Raw genomic sequence first — 20751 nt, 5'->3', positions numbered from 1 at the left:
TCTTAAGAAGAAATTGACAGTGTCAACATTATGATGAGGAGTCTTCCCACGTCACGATGATGCGACGATGGCAGGCCAAAATGGAGCTGAATCCTTGAACGGCACTCTTGGGATATTTCCATATTCGGACCCTAGAAATTATCAAAATATTGCATTAATTGGTATCTAAATGTATCTAAGGTTGAATGGTCACCAAGTAGCTCGTTGCCTATATAAGCAACCTTAGGGTCACTGGAATTGTATGCAGTTTTAGACAGTGACAATTTTATTCAGTTTTTAGTTTTCTTTTCTTTTCATGTCTGTGTAGTTGGAACTTTTCTATTCCGATGTGAAGACAATCGTGAGTGAAGATTGCTCCGGATCTGCGCTTCAATTGTAACAGCCCGATTTTGACTCTAAATGGACATAGTGGTTTCGGGACCACAAATCCGAGTCTGAAAAATATTTTAATATTATTTGTGTGTTTATGATGTGTGAATTTAAATGTGTGAAAGTTTCGTGAATTAATTTTGTTGTTTATGTGTTTAATTGACAAAAGTATCAAATTGCATAAAATGTGAAGTTTGATTATTAAGGTGTAAAGTGCTTATTTGATGGTGGCTTTTAAATATGAGGTTCTTAAAGGGCAATTAGCCCATTTTAAAAGATAGTGGACGGCAATGATAGTTAATATATACTTTTATATATTAAATATAAAATTATAATAGTAATAGTATAATATTATTATTATATCATTAAAACATAAAGAAATAAGTTTTTTTTTCTTTCTTCATTGTTTGTATCACCGAAACAAAAAGAAAGAAACTTTGTTCTTCAAGCTTTAGCATTCGCCATCTTAGGATTTCAATTCAAGGTTAGTTTGATTTTAGTTTTGATAATTTTTACGTTTTTAGATCGTTGCTTTGAATACTTCAAAACCCATGTCTTAATTTGTGAATTGATGAATATTTTGAATTATGCCATTGATGAATATTTGTGTTTTGGATGTTTGATGATGATAATGGAAGATATGTCTTAGATTAACATGTTTTGTATTGGTATTTTTGATGAATTTGAGTATTTAGGGCTAAATGTGAAAATAAATTTTTGAGGGACTAAAATGTGAAATAAATGCAATGTGTGGACTTGTATGAGAACCATGAATATTCGGCCCTTGTGTGTTATGGGCAAATTTTGTGTATTTTGTGTTTGTGCAAAAAGGACTAAATTGCAAAAAGTGCAAAATGTTAGGGGCAAAATGGTAATTTTCCCATTTATGTATTGTTGGACTCAAATGAATGTTTGATGAATAAAAAGGTTAAATTTGACTATGTTTAGATCAAGGAACGAAGAAAACGAATTTGGATCGGGGAAGTCGAAGATAATCGAATAGTCGATCGTGTTTGCTGATATCCGAGGTAAGTCTATTAGCTATTTAATGTCATAAAATCAGTATATAAATAAGTATATGAGCTGTTTTTGGATGAATTATAATTAAAAATATGATAGTTGAAATAATTAAAAGTATGAGTGAATTATATATATATATTATGCAAATCTACATCTATATGTTCTCGTATTGAACTTAGGTATGCCATTTATACAAGTTTATAAGGGGTTCGACTATGCAACTATGCATGTATATGTTCTTGTGATAAATTTAAGTATGAAACTTATATATGAAAAAGGGAGATTCGATTAGGTATGTATGTTCTTGTAAAGGTTCTTGAACGGGGTTGAAGAGATGAAATTATTAGCTTAGATTATCTTAATGTGTTCGAAAGTACGATATTAATAGTATGCTTCATTGTGTTAAGTTATATATATACATATATATATTCGGATGTATAATTTAGATATTAAGTTGAATTTGATGACTGAACTTTTTATACCGATGTGGGTTAAGGATATAGTTTATAAATTATTGAGCTGAATTTTTATGTGAATTCTATATACCATTATGATATACAACTCCTATGAATTGAGATTCTTTTGTTAAAGCTCAGTATCATTCGGTTTATCGTTAGTGACATAATTCAGACTATAAGTCTAGCAGGCTTAATGCCGGTGACACATTTCAGACTATAAGTCTAGCAGGCTTAATGCCGGTGACACATTTCAGACTATAAGTCTAGCAGGCTTAATGCCGGTGACACATTTCGGACTATAAGTCTAGCAGGCTAAGAGCCGGTGTATTGAATCAGGTTTTAAAACCTAGCAGGCTAAATGCCGGTGAATCCGTTTAAAGCATGTGATAATATACAATTGATACCTCTATGATTTTGATTATATGAAATCGATGTATACATAAATGTTCAATCACATGATTTTAGTCATATTAACTTGATGAGCATATATATATACATATATTTGGTCTAAGCAATTGATAGATATGTATATATATATATATATGTTGCATTCGGCATAGGTGGATATATTTATGTGTATGCATTCGGCATAGGTGAAAATAAGTGTATGTATCTATGCATTCGGCATAGATGGGTATAGGTGCATATGTGCATTCGGCATTTATGGATGATAAGCATAAAAATTTGGCTTTTGATATATGTAGTTGAATAGTTGTATTTAAATGGATTCGATGAAGTGCGAACAATAAGTACTCTAGAAATCAGTATATGCTGTTAAGGATTATACTAGTAACTTGATTATATGCATATAATGTATATACATTTGTCCGTTTATGTGTATTAGATAAATATACATCCTTTTAGACTTAAACAAAATGACTCAATAAAGTAGTGTTTGATTAGTAATCATATTTGATGATTGTAATTTCAATAAATTTACTTAAAGAATTATATGATTTTTTTATATGTATTATAGATATGCTGTAGACTTACTAAGCTATAAAAGCTTACTTTGTTTGCTTTCGTTCATTCGTTTTTATAGATTTTTTTTGGAGACGCGTTACGAGCTCGGGGATCATCAGCACCGCCCATCACACTATCGACTTCTTTTGGTATTTTGTTAAATATTTGAACTCGATCTTATGGCATGTATAGGCTTGATAATGTTTTGGATAATTTTGAATCCTATTGTGTAAATAGCAATGCGAAAAGAGTTTAACTTCCATGCTTGAATTTGATTATATATGTTTATGAATTGGACTTGCATTTGGAATTAGATATTAAAGTTATGTTTATGTGAGCTTGGTTTCGTAATGCCTCGTAACCCTGATTCGGCGACGGAGACGGGTTAGGGTGTTACATTTTATTGGTATCAGAGCTACGGTTAGTCGATTCTCGGAACTAGCGTAGCGTGTATGAGTCTAGCTATACATGCCATATTTTTATATCGAGATAGTGTGATGACTGCTGACGTCTAAAAATGTGTTTTCGTATAGTAATGGATCCCGAACGAGCCGTAGCTGATGATGTTGAGAGTATAGCGCCTGCTCCCGCGCAAGGGACAGAGCCAGTAGATTCTCGACCAATCTCGAGTAACCAGGAGGGAGAGGCTAAACAAGCCTTCTACCAAATGATGAATGACTGGTTTACTCATTATGTCCGAACTAATCCGGTTACACAACAACCTCCACCCCCGACTAATTCATCTTCGATTCCTGTTATACCCCAAGTAAGTGATCCGATGAGATTACTTAAGCCTCCGGTTGACAAAATTCGAAAACACGGGGCCGAAGAGTTCAGAGCTACTGATGATGATGATGCTGAGCGAGCTGAATTCTGGCTTGATAATACTATTCGAGTGTTTGATGAGTTGTCTTGCACCCCTGATGAGTGCTTGAAATGTGCCATATCCTTGCTACGGGACACTGCATATCACTGGTGGAATACACTAGTATCGGTGGTTCCGAAAGAGCGAGTGACCTGGGAATTCTTTCAGACTGAGTTTCGTAAGAAATACATCAGCCAGAGATTTATTGATCAGAAACGTAAGGAATTCTTGAACTGAAACAGGGTCGTATGACAGTGACAGAATATGAACGGAAATTTGTGAGACTTAGTAGATATGCTCGAGAGTGTGTTTCAACTGAAGCTATCATGTGTAGAAGATTTGAAGATGGCTGAATGAAGATATTAAACTGTTAGTTGGTATACTTGAGATAAAAGAGTTCGTAGTACTTGTTGAACGAGCTTGTAAAGCTGAGGAGCTCGGGAAAGAGAAGAGGAAAGCTGACTATGAAACTCGAGATTCTCGTAAAAGATCATTCAGTAAATCATTTCAGTCGACCTCAAGGAAATTCAGAGCGGATCATAGCCAATCTAAAGCTACTGCAGGGTTTCCTAAGTATGATCGAGATCGACCCCCTGTGAGTTCACGAGCTACTTCAGTTGCTAGCGTTGGTAGTGTTCGACAAAATAGATCAGAGTGCAAGCATTGTGGGAAATGGCATCCTGGGGATTGCAGATTCCATGATCGGTCTTGCTTCAAGTGTGGTTCAAAAGATCATTTCATTCGAGAGTGTCCGATGGTAGCTGAGCAAAATACTGTGCAGGATACCAGACCGAGTAATGTGCCAGTCCGAGGTAGACCGCCGAGACAATTGAGTAATGTAAGTGGTAGTCAGAGAGGAACCAGGGACACAACAATTCGATCTGAGGCCCGTGCACCTGCCAGAGCTTATGCCATCCGTGCTCGAGAGGAGGCTTCTTCTCCAGATGTTATTACTGGTACTTTCACTCTTTATGATACTAATGTTATTGCATTGATTGATCCTGGTTCGGCTCATTCTTATGTGTGTGAGACTTTAGTATTCAGTAAGACTTTGCCTGTTGAGTCTACTGAGTTTGTAATTAAAGTATCGAACCCCCTGGGCCGGTGTGTTTTGGTTGACAAAGTGTGCAAGAATTGTCCGTTGATGATTCGAGATTTATGTTTTCCAGCTGATTTGATGTTGTTACCATTCGACGAGTTCGATATAATTCTGGGTATGGATTGGTTAACTCTGCATGATGCTATTGTAAACTGCAAACGGAAAACTATTGATCTACGGTGTCAGAATGATGAGATTATTCGGATCAAATCTAATGATCTGAATGGTTTATCAGCAATAATATCCTCGATGTCGGCTCAGAAGTATGTGAGAAGGGGTTGTGAAGCTTACCTTGCATTTATTCTTGATAGTAAAGTGACCGAAAAGAAGATTGAATCTGTACCAGTAGTGTGTGAGTATTCAGACGTGTTTCCCGAAGAATTACCGGGTTTGCCACCTATTCGAGAGGTAGAGTTTGGTATTGAGTTAGTACCAGGGACGACTCCCATATCGATAGCTCCGTACCGTATGGCACCGACCGAATTAAAAGAATTGAAAGTACAGTTGCAAGAGCTGACTGATAAAGGTTTGCACGACCGAGTTTCTCTCCTTGGGGTGCACCAGTTCTATTTGTGAGAAAAAAAGACGGAACGATGAGAATGTGCATTGATTACCGGCAACTCAATAAAGTGACTATAAAGAATAAGTATCCGTTACCACGGATTGATGATTTGTTCGATCAGTTGAAAGGGGCTACTGTGTTTTCAAAGATAGATCTGAGATCAGGCTACTACCAGTTGCGAGTTAAAGACTCTGATGTGCCAAAGACTGCTTTCCGAACGAGGTACGGACATTATGAGTTTCTTGTTATGCCTTTCGGACTTACTAATGCACCTGCTATTTTCATGGATTTGATGAATCGGATCTTTAGGAAGTATCTGGATCGGTTTGTGGTAGTATTTATTGATGACATTTTGATCTACTCTCGAGACGAAAATGAGCATGCTGAACATCTGAGACTTGTGTTACAAACTTTGCGAGATAAGCAGTTGTATGCAAAGTTTAGTAAATGTGAGTTCTGGTTACGTGAAGTCAGTTTTCTGGGCCATGTTGTATCAGCATCGGGTATTTGGGTTGATCCGAGTAAAATTTCAGCTATACTTGATTGGAAACCTCCGAGGAATGTTTCGGAATTTCGAAGCTTTCTGGGGCTCGCTAGCTATTATAGACGTTTTGTGAAAGGGTTCTCTATGATTGCGACCCCGATGACAAGGCTACTACAAAAAGACGTTAAGTTTGAGTGGTCAGAAAAGTGCCAGAAAAGTTTCGATCAGTTGAAAGCTCTTTTAACCAAAGCTCCAGTCCTAGTTCAACCCGAATCGGGTAAAGAGTTTGTTATCTATAGTGATGCATCTTTAAATGGTTTGGGCTGTGTATTGATGCAGGAAGGCAAAGTTGTAGCCTATGCCTCGAGACAGTTAAAGCCGCATGAAAAGAACTATCCGACGCATGATCTGGAATTGGCCGCTATTGTATTTGCGTTAAAAATATGGCGTCACTATCTGTTTGGCGAAAGATGTCATGTTTATTCCGATCATAAAAGCTTGAAATATTTGATGACTCAGAAAGATCTGAATTTGAGACAGCGTCGATGGTTAGAATTGTTGAAAGATTACGAGCTCGTGATTGACTATCATCCGGGAAAGGCTAATGTTGTTGCTGATGCCCTAAGTCGAAAATCACTGTTTGCTTTGCGTGCAATGAATGCACATATGGTTATGTCTGATGATGGTGCGATAGTAGCTGAGTTGAAAGCAAAACCGTTATTTGTTCAACATATTTGTGAAGCTCAAAAAGCCGATGATGATTTAATTGCAAAACGAACTCAGTGTGACTTAAATGTTGATTCAGAGTTTCTAGTTGATACTGAGGATTGTTTGAGATTCAGAAACCGATTATGTGTTCCGAAAAATCCAGAGTTAATTCAGATGATTTGAATGAAGCCCATAATAGTCGATTTTCTGTTCATCCGGGTAGCACGAAAATGTATAATGATCTGAAACAACACTATTGGTGGCATGGAATGAAACGAGAAATTTCTGACTTTGTTTCGAAATGTTTAATATGTCAGCAAGTAAAAGCCGAGCATCAGGTACCTTCTGGATTGCTGCAGCCGATCATGATACCTGAATGGAAATGGGACAGAGTTACGATGGATTTTGTATCCGGTTTACCGTTAACACCCAGCAAGAAAGATGCAATTTGGGTTGTTGTTGATAGATTGACAAATCGGCTCACTTTATTTCGGTTCGTATTGATTATTCGCTTGATAAACTTGCTGAATTGTACATTTCTCAGATTGTAAAATTGCACGGAGTGCCTATTTCTATTATTTCGGACAGAGACCCGAGATTTACATCGCGGTTTTGGAAGAAATTACAAGATGCTTTAGGTACGAAACTACATTTTAGCACAGCTTTCCATCCGCAAACAGATGGTCAATCGGAGCGAATTATACAGATACTTGAGGACATGTTGAGATGTTGCATTCTCGAGTTTGAAGGTACGTGGGAACGATATTTACCTTTGATTGAATTTACTTATAATAACAGCTTTCAATCTAGTATTAAAATGGCACCTTATGAAGCTTTGTACGGTCGTAAATGTCGTACACCACTGTATTGGACCGAGCTCAGTGAAAATAGGATACACGGGGTTGATTTGATTAAAGAGACCGAACAGAAAGTGAAAGTGATTCGGGACAGCCTGAAATCCGCATCAGATCGTCAGAAATCTTATGCGGATTTGAGAAGAAAAGATATAGAATTTCAGATCGGCGATAAAGTGTTTTTGAAAGTCTCACCGTGGAAGAAAGTACTCAGATTTGGTCGTAAAGGCAAATTGAGTCCAAGAATCATTGGACTGTATGAGATTATAGAACGTGTCGGACCGGTTGCTTATAGATTGATGTTACCACCTGAGTTAGAAAAGATTCACAATGTATTTCATGTTTCGATGCTCCGTAGATACCGATCTGATCCTTCACATGTGATTTGTCCGATGGAGATTGAAATTAACCCTGATATGCCATATGAAGAAGAACCGATTAGCATTCTGGCTCGTGAGATCAAGGAATTACGAAATAAGAAAATTCCGTTAGTTAAAGTATTGTGGCATAAACACGGAGTTGAAGAAGCAACTTGGGAGTCAGAGGATACAATGAAGGAGCGTTATCCAAACCTATTCACCGGTAAGATTTTCGGGGACGAAAATCCCTAAAGGGGGGAGAGTTGTAACAGCCCGATTTTGACTCTAAATGGACATAGTGGTTTCGGGACCACAAATCCGAGTCTGAAAAATATTTTAATATTATTTTGTGTGTTTATGATGTGTGAATTTAAATGTGTGAAAGTTTCGTGAATTAATTTTGTTGTTTATGTGTTTAATTGACAAAAGTATCAAATTGCATAAAATGTGAAGTTTGATTATTAAGGTGTAAAGTGCTTATTTGATGGTGGCTTTTAAATATGAGGTTCTTAAAGGGCAATTAGCCCATTTTAAAAGATAGTGGACGGCAATGATAGTTAATATATACTTTTTATATATTAAATATAAAAGTTATAATAGTAATAGTATAATATTATATTATTATATCATTAAAACATAAAAGAAATAAGTTTTTTTTTCTTTCTTCATTGTTTGTATCACCGAAACAAAAAGAAAGAAACTTTGTTCTTCAAGCTTTAGCATTCGGCCATCTTAGGGATTTCAATTCAAGGTTAGTTTGATTTTAGTTTTTGATAATTTTTACGTTTTTGAGATCGTTGCTTTGAATACTTCAAAACCCATGTCTTAATTTTGTGAATTGATGAATATTTTGAATTATGCCATTGATGAATATTTGTGTTTTGGGATGTTTGATGATGAATAATGGAAGATATGTCTTAGATTAACATGTTTTGTATTGGTATTTTTGATGAATTTGAGTATTTAGGGCTAAATTGTGAAAATAAATTTTTGAGGGACTAAAATGTGAAATAAATGCAATGTGTGGACTTGTATGAGAACCATGAATATTCAGCCCTTGTGTGTTATGGGCAAATTTTGTGTATTTTGTGTTTTGTGCAAAAAGGACTAAATTGCAAAAAGTGCAAAATGTTAGGGGCAAAATGGTAATTTTCCCATTTATGTATTGTTGGACTCAAATGAATGTTTTGATGAATAAAAAGGTTAAATTTGACTATGTTTAGATCAAGGAACGAAGAAAACGAATTTGGATCGGGGGAAGTCGAAGATAATCGAATAGTCGATCGTGTTTGCTGATATCCGAGGTAAGTCTATTAGCTATTTAATGTCATAAAATCAGTATATAAATAAGTATATGAGCTGTTTTTGGATGAATTATAATTAAAAATATGATAGTTGAAATAATTAAAAGTATGAGTGAATTATATATATTATGCAAATCTACATCTATATGTTCTCGTATTGAACTTAGGTATGCCATTTATACAAGTTTATAAGGGGTTCGACTATGCAACTATGCATGTATATGTTCTTGTGATAAATTTAAGTATGAAACTTATATATGAAAAAGGGAGATTCGATTAGGTATGTATGTTCTTGTAAAGGTTCTTGAACGGGGTTGAAGAGATGAAATTATTAGCTTGGATTATCTTAATGTGTTCGAAAGTACGATATTAATAGTATGCTTCATTGTGTTAAGTTATATATATATATACATATATATATTCGGATGTATAATTTAGATATTGAGTTGAATTTGATGACTGAACTTTTATACCGATGTGGGTTAAGGATACAGTTTATAAATTATTGAGCTGAATTTTTATGTGAATTCTATATACCATTATGATATACAACTCCTATGAATTGAGATTCTTTTGTTAAAGCTCAGTATCATTCGGTTTATCGTTAGTGACATAATTCAGACTATAAGTCTAGCAGGCTTAATGCCGGTGACACATTTCAGACTATAAGTCTAGCAGGCTTAATGCCGGTGACACATTTCAGACTATAAGTCTAGCAGGCTTAATGCCGGTGACACATTTCGGACTATAAGTCTAGCAGGCTAAGAGCCGGTGTATTGAATCAGGTTTTAAAACCTAGCAGGCTAAATGCCGGTGAATCCGTTTAAAGCATGTGATAATATACAATTGATACCTCTATGATTTTGATTATATGAAATCGATGTATACATAAATGTTCAATCACATGATTTTAGTCATATTAACTTGATGAGCATATATATATACATATATTTGGTCTAAGCAATTGATAGATATGTATATATATATGTTGCATTCGGCATAGGTGGATATATTTATGTGTATGCATTCGGCATAGGTGAAAATAAGTGTATGTATCTATGCATTCGGCATAGATGGGTATAGGTGCATATGTGCATTCGGCATTTATGGATGATAAGCATAAAAATTTGGCTTTTGATATATGTAGTTGAATAGTTGTATTTAAATGGATTCGATGAAGTGCGAACAATAAGTACTCTAGAAATCAGTATATGCTGTTAAGGATTATACTAGTAACTTGATTATATGCATATAATGTATATACATTTGTCCGTTTATGTGTATTAGATAAATATACATCCTTTTAGACTTAAACAAAATGACTCAATAAAGTAGTGTTTGATTAGTAATCATATTTGATGATTGTAATTTCAATAAATTTACTGAAAGAATTATATGATTCTTTTATATGTATTATAGATATGCTGTAGACTTACTAAGCTATAAAAGCTTACTTTGTTTGCTTTCGTTCATTCGTTTTTATAGATTTTTTTTTGGAGACGCGTTACGAGCTCGGGGATCATCAACACCGCCCATCACACTATCGACTTCTTTTGGTATTTTGTTAAATATTTGAACTCGATCTTATGGCATGTATAGGCTTGATAATGTTTTGGATAATTTTGAATCCTATTGTGTAAATAGCAATGCGAAAAGAGTTTAACTTCCATGCTTGAATTTGATTATATATGTTCATGAATTGGACTTGCATTTGGAATTAGATATTAAAGTTATGTTTATGTGAGCTTGGTTTCGTAATGCCTCGTAACCCTGATTCGGCGACGGAGACGGGTTAGGGGTGTTACATCAATATATATTTATGAGCATTCTCTTATCTCTTATCTTCTATTCTTTTATTTATCTTCCATTAATCTGACCAATTAATCGTTGTATGAATATTAGAATAGATTGTTGTGCTTTATTTATATCTCGCATGATTTGATTATTAAACTAATTTATCTGTTAAGTGATTCTTTATCTGAAATTGTTTGTTTATTCAAGAGTGCTTAGTATATTAGGGAGTGACGCCCCTAGTAGAATATTAAGACAAGTGAAACCGGAAGGGTATCCTATCGTGTATAACTTGTTCCAAGCAGAGAGACTAGAAGGGTATTTGTATGCCTAGGAAGAGACCCAAAGGGTGACTTAGGTGGTAATCCTTAGTGAATATTAGATCAGAAAGGCATTCATAGCTAAGGGTGATAAATAACTCAATATAGGATAATTAATTATTTAATTAGATAATTAGGGATTTAATCGATCATAGGCTAGAGTCTCACATTGTCGACACTAGGAATAGGAAATTTCATTAGGTTAATTTAGGTTAAGTAATTTAATTAGTTTAATTAATATTTTGATTTGGATTCACAATATTAATTCGTGACTTGATTAGATCAGTAATTATTTTTTGTAATTAATTTAATAATAGTTTCTCCAATTTGCAATCCCTTGGGTACGATCCTCGAAATACTTACCGGTGTTTCGTTGTAAACTTAACTATATTACAATTTGACCCGTACGCTTGTGGACACTGCCGGTTTAATTCAATATATTTTTGGTGTGATATTTATACTATAAACGATAACACGATTATAGGCGGTCAGAACTACAACCAAAATTTTATGTGTATAATTACACCAAATCAAATTTGATAAATTTCATGTATCAAATTTCTTATTAAACCAAAATTTATTTATAATTTTAATACTTATCTTAACCTTTTAAAACAAGTTGACTTTTAAGGTTTAAGGTTGATCTCGGTTAAAACTAGGTTAATATAACCCATGAGAAAGGGTTATTTGAGATTGGAATGTCATTTGTATCATTTTCTAATAATTTAATGTTATTTCAGCATTTTATCCTAAATTTCAGCACATTATGTTGAATTTGATTTTTTTTCAAGATGAAAATATTAAAAAAATATTAAATTATTAAAAAAACCACAAATGACCTGTTATCCCAATTTTATACAATCATCACCCGACAAACCAGCTGCCTTCATCTTTTTGCTTACATGGTGATTTTTTAATTTTTTAATTTTTTTTGTAGTAGATAACATTTTTACGTTTATTTGATATGTTTATTATAATTTAATTTTGATTTTCTTAATGTTTAGTTGACGTCAATAAATCAAATGATATTAAAATTCAATCAAATGTTTTATAATAGTACGTATATAAATAAATAACTAGATTATAGCATTTATGTTTAAAAGTTAAAACTCATGTACTTTAAGCTTAAATTTTGTCATAGTATTATTTTATTAAAATATATGAAAAATAAAAATATTAATATTTGTTGCTTTTTTATATAAAAAAATATTTTAATTAAATTAATTATCGATTGATTAATCACATCAAACTTATTAAAGGAATTAGTATTAGTAAAAAAGATATCTACTCCACCACTTAAGCAAAGCCCATGAACACCGAAAGAGTCGCACAATGTCAACTTCATGCAGAATAGAGAACTGCATGTTAAATACATGCTCATCTAATTGTAAATCTTTCCCTCAAGTTTCACGCAGATTGGTGGAACAGAATGGCAATTACACTATTCATGATATTTCTTCTAGGTCTCCCCTTCTTTCTCTTCATAATTCTGCTAAAACAGAGCATTAGCAACAATGGCAATTTTAATCATCTCCCCCCAGGCCCTCCAGGTCTTCCCTTCATTGGTCACTTACGTATGCTGATGCTTGATAACTCACTCCTCCCTCATATTTTCCTTTGGAAACCCTCTCAAAACTATGGTCCTCTTATGTCCTTGCGATTTGGATTTAAGCCAACCCTTGTAGTTTCTTCAGCAAAAATGGCTGAAGCGGTTTTGAAAACCCATGACCTCGACTTTTGCAGCAGGCCTAGTCTACGTGATGCTATGAGATTATCTTACAACGCCTTGGATTTGGCTTTTTCACCATACACGGACTATTTGAAGGAGATGAGGAAACTTTGTGTTGTACATCTCTTTAGCAGAGTGCAAAAGTATCGTCCCATCCGAGAAGACCAAATCGGTCGCCTGGTTGAAAAAATAAGCCAATTATCGGTTGATTCTAATCCTGTCAACTTGAGTGAGGCAATGATGTGCCTTTCAAGTTCAATAATTTGCAGAATAGGTTTCGGAAAGAGGTATGATGATGGAGCTGAAAGAAGCAGGTTCCATGAGCTGCTCAAAGAAACTGAAGCCATGTTGTCATGCTTTAGTTTCTCTGACTATTTTCCTTTCATGGGTTGGGTGGATAGATTCACTGGGTTTCTCACTCGTCTTGAAAAAGCTTTCAAAGAACTTGATACCTTCTACCTGCAACTCATTGATGAACATCTTGATCCGAATAGCTAATACCACAGAAAGAAGACCTAATTGACGTGTTACCACGAATAAGGATGGATCGTGATTTTCCATTTGATCTTACCATAGATCATATAAAAGCTATTCTTATGGTCATCTCATCTTCACTTTTTTTTTTTTATCATTAGCTTCACACTTTATGCAAATATATAACATAACCATGGCTTTTTTTTTTCTTTTACTTTCTTTGTTATGCAGAACGTGTTTATTGCTGGAACTGACACAGCCGCAGCCACTGTGATTTGGGTCATGAGTGCCTTGATGAAAAACCCAGAATGTTTAAAGAAAACTCAAGCGGAAGTAAGGGATTTGGTTGGGAAAAAAGGATTTGTAAAACCCAGAAGAGTTTTGCCCTGAAAGGTTCCTTGGCAACTCCATTGACTACAAAGGACTGAACTTTGAGTTCTTACCGTTTGGTGCGGGTAGAAGGGTTTGCCCAGGAATGCGTATAGGAGTTGCAGAAGTGGAGCTTGTCATTGCTAATCATCTTTACAAGTTTGATTGGGAAATGCCAACTGGGATGAATAAAGAAGATTTGGACTTTGATGCCGTACCTGGTCTTGCTGTGCTAAAAAAAATGATCTTATCCTTATGGCTAGAAAGATTTATGATTAATCGATGTATCGTTATAGTGACTTATTTGCTGCTTAATTGCTCTACCTCGCACCTTGTACTGTTTCAACCATATCCTAAAACGCTTATCAAAGGTGTTAGTAACACCATGCATGTTTAATGAATCTGCTACGTCTGAATTCAAATTTCAGTTTAGTGGAGTCACTTGTAAATGAGGGTACACAAGTGCATTCCCTTTCTTTGTCAAGCTACCGTATAAATTGAATACACGAAGAAAGGAAGGAGAGTGTTATCGATTTTGATATGAAACATGAAAATTAGAATTATAATTGAGGCTTTTTCACCCAATAGGCCTAAAATAATTAATTATTTACGAAAATGATCCAAGTCAAAACTTATGTATGAAAATGATTCGTTTCCCATAGTGTCTGTCAGCGCTCCTGACACACTAGCAACACCGCCCCTAATGATGACTCTATCAACAACTTTTTAATAATAATAAAAATTTTGAATTCCGTCACTTTACTAGGCAGCATCAGCCTTTATTTTATAAAAAATTTAATAGAGAAAACATTTTTTAAAAAAATTTTTTGGATGTCACCGGTATGTTAGGCGGCACTCGCTAAAATTTTAAAAAAAAAAATTTTGTAAGGTGTTGTCGTGTCGATCAGCACTGGTGATATTTTCTAAAAAAAAACCATTATAGAAAGTGTAGTTCGAAGTTTTAGTTATTGTTTTAGAAGATTTGAAGCCGACTACTAGGAGATTTAAATAGTAAAAGTCAATGTGAAGGAGGAAATCTCTTCTTTGGTGTCGAAATCGACACGAAAGGTCACCGTAAACGATATCGTTGGCTATTGAGTACAGCAACTAAAGGTTTTCAATTGAAAAGAAGAAGGGAAAGAAATAAAATAAAATAAAAACAAAGAGGACTACTGAGCACGACTACTAGGGTTTTAAATCTATTATCTACTAAAGTAAAACAGCATCCATTCGAAATTGGAAACGAATGAATTACTATACCATCTAAACAAAAAGAAATCACGTCGTTTCTCCTGATTGGTACTATACCATTGTCTGCAAGGGACCCTTAAGCTACTGAATTTGGGTGTAGCCAGGGGGCTCCCATGCCTAAAATGGAAAGATTTTTATTCTTTCTTTAAATTTTTTAAAAATTTAAATTGGTAAAAATAAACTTACATTTTGATACTTTCTGAAAATAATAATAATTTAATTTAATTTTTTAAAAATTATAAAATATAAACTATTCAAATAATAAAATTATACTTTTATTATTATAAAATTTAAAATTTAATTTCCAATCCCCTAAAAATAATTTTGGCTTCGCCGGTGATTCTCAGCTTTAATATTGGCTTTACAATTATCTCTTAAACCAAATTAGATTCTGATTAAAAAAATTATGTAATATAAATTTATAAAAATTTTAAGTTTAATAATAAATTTGGCCATTAACGTTTATATATTTCATCAAATGGCCTTAATTGTATTTTTGAGTTTTTTTTGCAATCAACCTTTATTCTTTTCTTTTTAAATTATTTTTTAAAAATATTTGATGAAAGTACCGTTAAAAAAGTTTACGGGATGATGTGGAATTTCATAAGTGTAATATTTTTGATTAGATGTAATTTATTACTTAGGTAACTCAATAGATAATTACATGTGAAAAATAATAAAATAAATAAATCATACATGAAATTAAAATAATAATAACAACTCTTAATTTAAAGAAAATAAACTTAATTATTTAAAAGTGTTTCATAATGCATGTGTTTATTTACTGAGAGGTCTTGAAAAGATAATTAATAAATCTAATCAAACATACTGAATATGTGCATTCATTTTAAAACTTGTTTTAGATAATTACATTGATTTTCTTTAAATTAAGAGTTTTTTTTAACTTCATGAATTATTTATTTTATTTTATTTACATGTAATTATTTATTTTATTATTTTATGAAATTTCACATCATCCCATTAACTTTTTTAACGGTAGTTTCATTGAATCTGTTAAAAAAACAATTTAAAAAAAATAAAGATTGAAGACCAAAAAAGACTAAAAAATACAATTAAGGTCATTTTGACAAAACATGTAAATGTTAGTGGCCAAAATTGTTATTAAGCCAAAATTTTGATATAAAGATCAAATGTGGATTTGGTTAAAGTTGTAAGTCGAAATATCGAAAATCATGATGTTTTGGGTTTAAATATTATAATTTTCATTATGTGTATGTAACTTTTAAGGTTTATCAAAATATAAAACAACACAAATATTTTCAAAAATAATGTTTGTTGCTTTGTAAAAAGATAAACTTTGGATATCGTATAACTCTTGTTTTATTGATAATTTTGCTTGTTGAGTTGCAACTGTATTAGTGTTATTTAAGTATAAAGATTTTGTATACGTATTTTCAATTTGTTGGGAAATATTATTTTAATGTTTTTATCTATTTAATGTATTATTTTTTATATTTATTTTTATATAAAAAAATCTAAAAAAATTAATACAGGCGAGGTAGACTGGGATCGGGCCTAGAAAATGGACATGATTTTTTGCATTGATCCAGCCCGACCCATGATCAGCTCTAATATTATATCATATACATATATTATATTACATAGTATTAGACTCCAAACTGACATGAACAACCTTTTTTTTTTGTGAATTACAATAACATGACAAAGCCCAAACAACCAACGCAATTAGCGCGACTCGAACCCACATGGCAATTTTTTATTGATATTGCATATATATTTTCTTTAATATCAATTCAAACTTAATAATGACATTGCTTATAATTTTTTACTAAAATTATTTTATTATCTATTTATATATTTTTTAAAAATATTTAAAAAATTCATAAATATAAATTCAATTATAAATGCATAAAAAGAAACCGAAACTAGTTTAAAAATCAAATAATTTTAGTAATATTATGTTATTTATTCCTTTTTAACAATTAGTTTTGTTGTATGATATTAATATTAGTTTTTAATGTTATGAATACTTTTTAATTTAAATAAATATGATTTCACTAAAATATTATTTCGTCTAAATGTGAATGCGTGTAATCAATTACAATTAATACAAAATTCAACTCTTATTTTTACTTATTATAATATTTATATTAATATACTTATTTATTTCATACATTATATATCTATTCTCTTGCTGACCTAACTTATAATCAAGCTTCGCATAGGGTAGTTTAAGAGTGCAGTCGCCTAGGATCCAAAGTTAGAAAGAGTTTAAAATTTTTTTTAGCTTTTAACGTGAAAAAAAATTATTTTTAAAATTTTCTGATTGACGCTTCATAGCAAGTAGAACAATTCCTAATTTAATATAATTTTACCATATTTAAAATTTCATTCTTTAACATACTTATTTGCTCATTTTATTTGTATTATTCACATGTATTATATTCTAAATAATTTATACACGCAATAAATTCATTTATCGTATCGGTAAGAAAATTATATAATATATAATGACCTTTTTCATGACTATTTTTAAAAATATGTATCTCTTACTATATAAATTTTGATTTAAGTTAAATTATACAAAAATAAATTGTTTTAGAATGCTACTTTTTATTAATGTTGTAACAATATTTTCCAAATTTAATTTGTCATGCGAGACATTTACAATGTTGAAGGGAACAAAAATTATTATATATATAAATAAATTATTTGCTTACATTTTTTTATTTTTTTGTTTTAAATATTATTATATACGTTAAGCTTAAGTATTTTTTAAGTTATTTATATCTTTTAAATAGTATTTTATTAACATATTTAATTAATATATTATTATTTAAATAATAATTTTATGAAATATAATAACAATATGTGCATTGCACATTATACAAAACTAGTTATATAAATAATTAATTGTAAATTTTAAGACTGTTTTTAAAAAAAATCTTTTATAACATTATAATAAATTATTTAGTGCTCATAATATTTAAAGTAGTACATACAATCAACCCACATGAGCTTAATATAAAAATAACATAATATAATATAATATAAACTTAGAGAACAAACTGAGTTGGACTAAACTCAAGCTTTGAATATTAGAATCTGAACTCGACCAATATTTTAAATGGAACTAATCTTTTTTTATACCTATTTTTTAGGTTTAATGTTTTGCTCAAACCCTCTTAATTTTTGGGCATCTTTAAACTTGGACGAATAGCTACACTTATTAAGTCTACTTCTCGAATGCTTTGGCGGAAACTTTTGTTGAACGACAATGCGTGTTCATGTGGCGGTTGTGATTGTTTTCTTTAATCTGTGGTTTCTATGGCTGTTTGTCTCTTGATTTCTGTTATGTTTTTGCTGTTTTGGCTGATTTGTACTGCGGTTGCCTTTGATTTTTCCGCTGGTCGGCTTGTTACTTTTGGTTGGACCTTTACCCTGCTCCTTTGTTGACGTGAATTCTTTACGCACTACACTAAAATAGGCTTTTAGCGACGCTTTTTTATACCTTTAGCGGAGCTTTAAGAAGCGCCTGAAAAAACGCCGCTAAAGAACGCGTCGCTAACTTTAGCGGCGTTTTTAGAAAAAACGCCGTTAAAGACCAGGACCTTTAGCGGCGCTTTTCCCGAAAACGCTGCTAAAGACCAGGACCTTTAGCGGCGCTTTTCCCACAAACGCCGCTGAAGACCAAGAACTTTAGCGGCGCTTTTCCCACAAACGCCGCTAAAAACATGACTTAAAAAAATATTTTAATTAAATAATATTTATTTCTATCATAAATATTATATTGTGTTTTATTTTTAAATTTAAAATTTAAACTATATACTTGTAAGGATAAAAAATATTAAATTAAAATTTCTATTAAAATTTTAACTTTAAAGCTAAATATAAAAATTAATGAATTTAAATTAAGAAAATTAAAACAAGTTACATTCTATATTAGAATTACATAAGAAAATTGTTTACATTCTATATTAGAATTACATTAGAATTACATAAGTTCTGTTTACAAGTTACATCCTATATTAGAAAATTGTTTACAAGTTACATTCTCTCATGACTAACTCTCAAAATCAACTCTTTAAAGGATCTTTTTTCCCTTAACTCGGTGTAACCGAGTTGCAACAGGTGGTTTTTCCATACTTTTCTTGCCATCCCACATGTAAACATCACCTATAGCACTAGCAGTAGCAGTTGTAGCCCAGTACTTACCAGAAGAAATGCTTACGATTGTTTTCTCACAAAGGGAATATAGCTGTACAAATTCATCCAAATGAAGTAAATAAAAGCTTCACTCCAGGGGAAGTTGAAATCAACAAAGACAATGGAATAGAACCTGTTGGCATCTAAGATGAGGATCTGAGGAAACCCAATAAAATAATGCTCCATCTTTAGTAATAGCCATGTTATGTACCATCCCGACAGCTATTGCAACCACAGAACCTAAGTACGCTTAACAAAAAAAAAGGGTGATGGTAGTACAAAATTCATTGGACTATCAAATGTTTGCACTGTCAAGAGTCAGATATGGATGCATGCAACAAAATTCATATGTATGTAATGTGAGGAATGACCAATAACATCAGATGAACAAACCCTAAAAATCTTTCTCAAAACCCACTTAATGCTCTAGAAGAGGGATATCAACCGCTTGCATTGCATGCTGAAATATTAAAACTTTAACACCCCTAACTCGTATCCATCTCCAGAATAAGGTTATAGAGCATTACTGGAGTTTACAAATTAATTTACAGACATTTCATTTCATCAAGCATTCATAATTAAAATCAATCAAAATGAAAACATTAATGAGCTAACGTTGGCCAATTTAACTCATACATGCCATTATAACCAGAATCAAAACACCAAAAATTACCGATAGAATTAATGGATAGTGTGATAAACATTCATACATCATTCAATGCATTATTTCCCTTTTTTATCAAATATATCAATGTTTCATCAATTTTCATACAATGAACATTCAAATCATATTCACATCAATAACATACATTTCAAACATTTAAGAATATAATTCAAGTTACACGAACTTACCAGACTAAATTGTAGAAATACCAAAATTCAAGGACATTTTGGTAATTTTCTATTTTTCTCGAATTTCCACCCAATCTTGATCTAAATTAATATTTCATTCAATTTATTAATTTAAATAATAAAACAATTCATTTCATGCAATTTGGTCAGTTTTTGACATTTTTACCAATTTACCCTTAAAATATTACTTTTATTCAATTTAGTCCTTGAGCCTAAAACATGCAAATTGGCCATTTTTAATGAAAACTCATGCTAGTTGAATAATCATTTATTTTCCTCCTCCTCCTCTCCATTCCACATCCTTAATGTATAATATGCTTATATGTAACATTATCTATAATTCCACCATTTATATATATATTAATTTAAAGTTGTCCACTTGAGTCATAGTCACTAAATTATTTATATCTTGAGCTACGGAAATTTGAATTAAGATATGCTAAATTCCTATGAAACTAGACTCACATATCTTCTTACCATAAAATTTTCAGAATTTTTGGTTCAGCCAATAAGTATAGTTTATTCTTTAAAGTTTCCCCTATTTCACTGTTTGACAGTTCCGACCCCTCTTCACTAAAAATTAATTATCTCTTTGTACAGAATTTGGATGATATTCCCGTTTGTTTCTATTGAAAATAGACTCATTAATAATTTTAAACATATAAATTTAAGCATCTAATTATTTTTATTAAATTTTTTATGATTTTCCAAAGTCAGAACAGGGGAACCCGA

The 20751-nt window shown here is 32.1% G+C and overlaps 1 long non-coding RNA gene and 1 pseudogene across 1 annotated transcript; one reads left to right on the top strand and one right to left on the bottom strand.

Annotated features, from left to right (window-relative positions):
* The first annotated feature begins 12599 nt into the window (after nucleotides 1–12599).
* Nucleotides 12600–14125, top strand: LOC107916090 (cytochrome P450 83B1-like; annotated as a pseudogene).
* Nucleotides 14126–18881: 4756 nt separating this feature from the next.
* Nucleotides 18882–19652, bottom strand: LOC107916057 (uncharacterized). Its single transcript, XR_001689364.2, has 2 exons — nucleotides 19301–19652; nucleotides 18882–19219 (listed from the first exon to the last, which is right to left on the bottom strand). It is a non-coding gene; the product is annotated as an uncharacterized lncRNA (long non-coding RNA).
* Nucleotides 19653–20751: the final 1099 nt, after the last annotated feature.

The sequence above is a fragment of the Gossypium hirsutum genome, chromosome D10 (genome assembly GCF_007990345.1).
Source record: "Gossypium hirsutum isolate 1008001.06 chromosome D10, Gossypium_hirsutum_v2.1, whole genome shotgun sequence".
In the NCBI taxonomy this organism is placed as follows: Eukaryota; Viridiplantae; Streptophyta; class Magnoliopsida; order Malvales; family Malvaceae; genus Gossypium; species Gossypium hirsutum.
This window is presented reverse-complemented; position numbering and strand designations above follow the sequence as displayed.